Source organism: Culex quinquefasciatus, chromosome 2 (assembly GCF_015732765.1).
Source record: "Culex quinquefasciatus strain JHB chromosome 2, VPISU_Cqui_1.0_pri_paternal, whole genome shotgun sequence".
NCBI classification, from domain to species: domain Eukaryota; kingdom Metazoa; phylum Arthropoda; class Insecta; order Diptera; family Culicidae; genus Culex; species Culex quinquefasciatus.
Window position 1 is genome coordinate 3,122,847 of NC_051862.1, and position 8,510 is coordinate 3,131,356.

Sequence of the window (8,510 nt, forward strand, 5' to 3'; positions counted from 1 at the left end):
CAGAAGGTTGCATAGATCACACGCTCGTCCTTCTACAGAAGCTTTTGTGGATCTTACCCCACACGTGTGTTATCGTTCTTCGAAAAGATAAATCAATCGTCATAGAAGCAAGAGTTTTCCCCAAATCAAGAACAATCTTTTCGTCGAAGTATTGAATTCTTCCAGCCGAATGAGTTGAGACATTTTCTTTGGTGAATGCCAAGTTTGGAGAACAAACATCTTCAGTAAAAAAGAAATCGCTTAAAACAATCCAGCTGGCTTGCTCGATATTACAAGTTTAGCCCATATTTGCATTACTCGGTGCCAGAACAACAAATATGTGCGTGTCTGCCGAAGTTCTGCTGCAACAAAGCAACCCCGGCGTAGAAAGTCTCCTCTCCTCAAGAGCAATGAACCAGACTACTGCGACCTGCTTGTTTGGGTGGTGCGCCTCCAGGGAAATTCTTCACCTCCAATTTTCAACGCTTGCTAGGTGTAAAAGTTGCACCTTCCGGATGACTGCTGCTGACTTCTGTGTGCAACACGTTCCCCACTCGTTAGAACACTCACACGAACCATTCGACCAAACGGATCCTGAACCGTTGCGCCATTCTTCCTCACGGGAACCAAACCACCAGCAATTGGGTAAGTTCTAGCTGGAAGAAGGTTCCGTTTCCCATGAACACACACACACACATGTTTGACTGACAGCCCCGGTGAACTAACGACTGAGAACGGTTCAAGTTGTACCTTGGTAGGTCGTGGAGATCGGTGGAGGAAAGGTACACTGTTTGACCCAAAAAAGCGAAGCAGGCTTTGTTTGGAACCGTTAGGCAACTTCCATCCCTTTTACTTGCAAACGATTCGCCAAAGTTAGTCAAGGTAGACGAAGAGGTCGAGCCACATAAATCGATCAGTTTTAATTGATCCCCGGTGCAACGTTTGAATTGCTCAAGTGAAGGCAATAAAATGATTTTCGCTCTCGCTGCGGTCTGGCCCACACCAGCAGAGCAGAGTTTTCAAGGAAAAGTCGAAAGTACACAACGGTGCCGTAAAACAATATCCTTGAAAATTTTGCGGTGAAAATTTGCCTCCGATTAGTGCAGCAATGCCAGCGCCGGTCGTAGTAGGCGGTTGGAGCTTTTCCGGCCCCCAACAGCGAGTACAAGAACAAGAGCTTTTCACACGTTTCGCGAAACAACGCCGGCGCTTGACGACGGCAAGTGTGAACTCTTGCATACCGACGTCGATTGCGGCCGCAACTGGAGAAGACGGCCTACTGGGATGGCGGCGACGGTGATGATGACGGATCAACGCACGCGTACTTGGAATAGCAATCCACCGGTGCCAACTGCGATTGAAAGGCAAGCACCCCGGACGCCTCGTCGCAGTGTACAATTAGTCAGTCAGTCAGTCATCAGGAAATGGTGGCAAATTGAAATTAGGACGTTCGTCGGCAAGACCCGCGAGTTATCCGAGCGATTTTCGGGGATCCTTCTATCGTCATCACCGGCGTGGAAGTGGTTTTGTGGGTTAATAGAAGTGGGTTTTGCGTTGCGGGAGCTTCTTGTACCGTGGTACCGGATGTGGATGATGTGTTTGTGTGTGGAAGGCTAATGTGATCTTTGGGGAGTTGATTTTCCCAGGAATTGTCGCTTGAGGCTAGTTTAACGAGGTGCGAACTTGATGAATGGATCATTCGGTTGGTAGTCACAGGTTGGAATTTTTGAGTCACTAATTTAAGCAGGTTTATATTAGCCGTTGAATCATTTCATAGCTGATTGGAGCCAACCTAACTTTACAATACATGATTTAAAAACCGATATGATAGTTTTTGTGATCGTATGAAGTGATCATTCTTCGCCAGAAGCTGTATATTTTGATTTGAAGACTTTAGCGACTCGCTTTATTGTAAATCTTAAAATTGGCAATACATCCCGAGTAGCAAAAAGTTTCAGGCGTTCTACAAGAGCTCTTCAAGATACCCGAGCAGACGGAAATAACTTGGGAAGGTCAGTTTTTGATATTGTGAGAAGATCGAAATATGTTATTGGGATGATCGGATTAGTTGTTAAAATAACAAAAATCAATAACAAAGATTTGTTCGAAGAATAACTTAAACTGTTATTATGTTGTTATTGCAATAACAAACCAATAACACAGAAGGAATCATGAAGGAATAACAAGATTTGTTATTTTGTGCGGAGAGGTGGAGCAGCATAATAACAAAAATGTTATTGAACTGGTATGTCTCCATAACAAAAAAGTTATTGTTTTGGTTTATTTGTAGTTTGCAAATAAACCTGCAGTTGCCATAACTCCTCTGTACTAGTCAGGGCTGCAGAGTCGGGTACCTCCAAGCGACTTTGAATCCATACTTTGGAGACAACTCCGACTCTGGATGCAGGATATGACGTCAACGACGACTTTAGCTCTCCAAAAATACCCGACTTCACAGATTCCGACTCCAAGTAAAAGTTGCTGAAAATTAGATGAATCCGATGCAGTCTCCGAGGTCACACTCCAGCTCGAACTTCAACGTCAGCTCCGACTTCCTGGCTCTGTGAAAATAATAACAGTTTTTGTTATTCACATTTCAAAAATTCTCAATAAATAAATCAATTCCGTTAGGGAATATAACAAAATAAAAAAAAAAGAACTCTCAAAAGTTAATTTATCGGATTAATTTTAGCTTGAAACCCCATTTCATGGTGAAATAATGACCCCGATGAAATTGGTCAAAATTATTTCATAGTTCTAGCCAATTTTAGTAAAATCCCTTAGGGGGTATATCAAATAATTAAAAAAATCAACTTTCAAAATTTCAACTTTTTAGAATAATTTTAGCTTAAGGACCCCATTTCATGGCCAAAATAATGACCCTGACGAAATTGGTCAAAATTATCCCATAGTTCTAACCATTTTAAACAAAGTCCTTTAGGGGGTATATCAAATAATTAAAAAAATCAACTTTCAAAATTTCAACTTTTTAGAATAATTTAAGCTTAAGGACCCCACTTCATGACCAAAATAATGACCCCGACGAAATTGGTCAACATTATCCCATAGTTCTAGCCAATTTTAACAAAGTCCCTTAGGGAGTATATCAAATAATTAAAAAAATCAACTTTCAAAATTTCAACTTTTTAGAATAATTTTAGCTTAAGGACCCCATTTCATGGCCAAAATAATGACCCTGACGAAATTGGTCAAAATTATCCCATAGTTCTAACCATTTTAAACAAAGTCCTTTAGGGGGTATATCAAATAATTAAAAAAATCAACTTTCAAAATTTCAACTTTTTAGAATAATTTAAGCTTAAGGACCCCACTTCATGACCAAAATAATGACCCCGACGAAATTGGTCAACATTATCCCATAGTTCTAGCCAATTTTAACAAAGTCCCTTAGGGAGTATATCAAATAATTAAAAAAATCAACTTTCAAAATTTCAACTTTTTAGAATAATTTTAGCTTAAGGACCCCATTTCATGGCCAAAATAATGACCCCGACGAAATTGGTCAAAATTATCCCATAGTTCTAGCCAATTTTAGCAAAGTCCCTTAGGGGGTATATCAAATAATTTAAAAAATCAACTTCCAAAATTTCAACTTTTTAGAATAATTTTAGCTTAAGGGTGCACAGCAACGAAGGAAGTTGCTGTCTTCTTATTCCAAAATTGTCAAACTTACGGACCCAATCCTGCAATAACGGAATTGTAAAACTAATCATACTTTGTTGTAATTTACTTTATGGACACTTCTTTAGGGGAAGAATAAAAAAATATTTCGATAGTTCTCGTAGTTTTGAAAATACTAAAATATCTGCAGGATAAAACTTCAAATCTTCATCAAGAATTCTTGTAGAAACTTGTTGTTATTTGGGATCATGTATTTTTTTAATAAATTTTTAAACTAGCAAAGAGACATAATTCTGGAACAATATTTCAATCTCGTCAAATTTGTTTGACAACCCGAAAATACTTGTAATGCTTCCTCAAGCCCAACCATTCAAGTACTTCATTACGCTAAGCTGTTTAACTTCTCCCAAACTATGTAGGTCATCTCTCTCCCATCCCCAGATTGGTTTCGAACGTCTAATGCCCATCGCTCGAGAATGGATTTTCCACTCCATAACAATGGAAAATCTTTCTTTCTCCTCGCCCAATCAGGCTAAAAGCCCACAAACACACTCTCTCGTAAAAAGATGATAAAACAATCAGTTCCTCCTGCTCCTCCTCCTCCTCCTCCTCTTGGACACTTGGAACTCGGAAGGAATTTTTGTGAGCAAGAAGGAATCGTTCGTTAATCCAAAGGGCCAGTAAAAGCCCTCGACTAGAGTGAGTAAGTAAAAGAAGAAAAGATAAACAATTGGCAGTCAGAGTCAGATATGGATAGAGGAGAAAGAAAGTCAGCACTTAAACATGTGGCTGAGCCGAGCTGGTGTGGCACACAGGTCAAAAGGAAAAACTAATATTTTGACTCAAATTCGGCTCCTTCTCTCTCGGGGGATGAGCTCAAAACGAGCGCTGGAAACATTGATAAATCATCATTGCCGGTTCAGAAGGCAAATACTCAAAGTTTTCTTTTTTCGTACTCTTCCTTTGCCTTCCTGACGGTGCCATATCCATTCACTGATGTGAGGCAGTGTGTGTGCCGATAAATGTGTGCCAACAGAGTCGAATAAGTTGTTAACGAACCTAAAATGCTCATCCAACTCGTGCTTTTTCCGGGCATCGTCGCCGCCGCCGCCGGGCTCGTTTGGTGAATGGTTCTCTGGGAAAGTGACAGCTAGTGAGTGAGAGCGTTTAGCTCACGAGTTGAGAGGAATGAAATCGTTGCTCCCAAATTGAGGTAAAAATATATTTAAAACTGAATATGACAAAAGTTTAACATAATAATATGAAACTTTCTTTTTTGTTATTCAATGCAGCCTGTCTAGACTCGATTATCGGCCTCGAAAAATTTCATTCGGATAGTAATAACTTCGGATAGTCGAATCACAATAAAAAATGTCTCCTCCTTTTTTTAATTGTCAAACATAAGTATGATGGCAGCTAAAATAGCGGTGACGAAATTTTGAAAAAAATGCATTTTATTATTTTATAGGCAATCAACTATTCAAATTTGATTAAAATGGGATCGTAGAATTTGAATTTGATGTTTACCCTTTCAGGCCTGAAATTTCAAAAAAAAAATATTTTTTTTGAGTTGATTATGGGAAAATGATTCTTAGGACCATACGAAAATTATAGGCTACTTTTGATAATTTTGATTTTTGGGTCATGTATGACTCATCAGGCCAGAAAGGGTTAAAATAAGAAAAAGCAAAAAAAGTTTTTTTGTGCTTGATTCGATTATTCGAAATCCCATACAAACTTTCGAATAGTCGAACATATAGGATAATCAAAACTTTGTATAATCGAGTCTGGACTGTATATCAATTCAGCAAAGTTTCATCTTTTCTATAAGAAATGTCTTTTACTCCATATAAATCTAGATAAAATTACATAAAAGAAGGTAATATAACCATAACATTTTTCAACCTTCTAAAATACAACTTTTTTATTGTGTTATTTTTAGCATTTTTGATTGGGTAGAAACTTTGTGAATGAAGTTCAGACTCGATTATCCGAAGGCCTTGAAAAAATTTCACTTCGGATAATCGAATCTTCGCATTTTTCGAATCACGAAAAATCCTTGTCTTATTTTTAGTTGTTGAGCTTAATCATGACCCCAAAAATACTCTATAAAGATAAAGAATTTTTAAATCCAAGATGGCGACGATGAAATAAAAAAAAATTGAGGCTGAAGTCTTGATTTTATAAACAACATCTCTGATACAAATTTGTGAATATTGAGATTGAATGTATGGACACAATATGGTCTTTTTAGTAATTTGGATTGTACTTATTTAGTTTCAGCTCAATCAAAAGTTAAGTTTAACAGTTGCTTTGTATTTCGTCGTTGTCATGCTATCTTGTCGCACATGTATTTTGGGTCAAATTGAGTTGAGAACGCCATTTTGTGCTGGTTTCAATGCGTCATCTTTTGACCTTCACAGATCCCCAAAATTCGATTTCAATCCTGAGATATTCAATAAAAATCGACTCCGTGCATTGTTGTCACGCTTCATATGAAAGAAGTTTCAATCTTGTCCTGCTATCTTGACACACCCTGAATTTTACTGTAAGTGTGACAACACGCCTAAGGGATTTCAGGGCAGAACGCGTTTGACACATGTACATGCCCGATTACCGTAAACATTTTTAATTTTAACTTGGGACTCCAGCAACCAGATCATACCAAACTTCGGGACAATGTACATGTTTTTGTTCTCTAGTTTTGTTTATTCATGGTCAAATACTGAAACGCGTTTTTTCTTGGAACGTAAAAAAACGACGTGCAACAACATAGCAACGTCGAGATTGAGAAAATTTGAGATCATTTAGATCTGATTTATTTTATTTTCATGATTCAATCATTTGTGGTGATTTTATTTACACATTAGAATCCACCAAATTGGCCTTCCCAAAGAATTGCTTCAATTGAGAAAAAAGTTTCATCGAAATTGATTGGTCCATGCCGTTTGGCCAACACCGTCTATGACCTAGCACACACCGCCTCTGGAACCGCGCCGCTGATGATTCAATGATGATCGGTTCGTTTGGTTGCGCACACACACAGTGCTACGGGGACCATATGTTGGGATTTTTTTCGGGAAAAAGTGCCCGAAAGCGATTTTACCATAACCCACAGACGTTCGAGTGTTCGACGCCAAAGCAAATCGTGATTGTGGCCGTCGTCGTCGTAAAAAGAGAGCCCAAAACTCGCACGCCTCCTTCGATTGACAACGTACCAGCCAGAAACGCATGTTTTTCGAAGAAGCGGAGTTCCCGGCCAAAATTATCTGGGAAAAAAGTCACGTTTTGATGGTTTTTACCGAAGGGCTGAAGATAAACACACTTGGCATGGCATGCTGGCTGGCAAGTCCTCGGAAAGCCGAACGAGAACATTATCAAATGTCAATATATCAAGGCGCATTAGAGGTCGATTTTGGTGGATGCTTTTTTTTGTCCTAGAGCTAAACTCAATCCGACCAAGTGACGGTTAAGTAGTTGAGTGGTTTTTCGTCCAAGTCAAGTCGTCGGTTCTTCGGTGGTGGTCTCTGGCGCGGGTAATCTTTATGGTTGGCTTGTAGAACGAACTAGAACACAGCAGCAGTAGGCGGGTGTAGTTTTGTTTGTCAAAATAAGATTAGGCGGGGACGACGGACAGTTTGAAGAAGGCATCGCGCAGATAGTAGGCCACGCAATTTATGTGGCAGCACAGGATCACCAGCCACAGCAGTGTTTCGTGAGGCTCGGATTTCAACCGGGGATTTTGGGCTCCACATGGCGTACTTTGATGGAGATTTGAGTGCGATGAGTGGAGTGGACAAGTGACGAATACTGTCAGCTTTGTCAATCATTTCATCAGTTTTAGTTTATTTTTTTATTGCTGATTTATTAAAAGCCTTTAAATTGAATGTGTCAAGTATATTAAGCGTAAATTATCGTTTTGAAAAAATGGCTTTTCCTGTTTTGTGCTATTAGTTATTTATTTCACAATATCGTCATGGTCATACTTACTTTTAGAAGGTTCATCTTTAAACATTTAGAATTGGTCCATAATTTTGTATTTCCTATAATTTAGATTGATACTATCAGCTAGTTTCCTGTAAATCAAACATGTTAACAATCTTGATCTTCCAACTTAGCTCATATAGATCAGCTGACATGTTTCAAATAAATATCTCTGCCTATAAATATCATTCATCAGTCCCAAACTACTACCGAAAATCAATTTAAGGCATGTTCGAAAACCCATCTTGTCGTCATCGTTCTCAAAAGAAGACGGAAATCTCGAGTACCCATGTAAGGGCACACTTACTTACTGGAGTGCGCGCGCTAATGTTTTCTTTTGATGCTGCCCCACTTAGCCCAGCCCCAAGCTCTTTCGACTGATCTTGTTCTTCCCCCCCTCGCGAAAGACATGGCCACCAATTTCCGAAAAACTCTTGAACCATCTTCAATTATTTTTTATTGCTCCCGCCACTACACTCTCCTTTCGATTCGAGTCTTTCTTCTGTATAGATGCTCCCACTGTTTCACTCTTCTCTATCGAGCGATTATTATTTTAAGAAATTATCATATTTAATGGCTTTCGGTACAATATGTTGTTTTCGGAGCTAAATGTTATCCCACCCAAGCGATGCCGAGTCTGAGAGAGAACAGACAAAAGGGGGAGCGAGCATTAGGAGCGGAAATTTCTAGATAAACAACCAAGTTTCCAATTTAGTGGCTTGAGTCAAGTTGGGCGAAAAAGTTAGAAGGCTGATGAGCTCAACGCAATCCTCGTTGTGCCAGGGTGCACACAGCAAACGATGTTTGTTTTAAAGAGTTTTTAGCTTCCAAATGGTTCGATCTATTTGCATATGAGTAGGGGATGAGGGCATGGTTTTGGATTGATTCGAAATTTGCAGAATTAA

General features: G+C 39.1%; 1 pseudogene; it reads right to left on the reverse strand.

Moving 5' to 3' along the window:
* LOC119767422 overlaps nt 1-8,510 on the reverse strand; it is a 67,061-nt pseudogene that overhangs the window by 32,916 nt on the left and 25,635 nt on the right.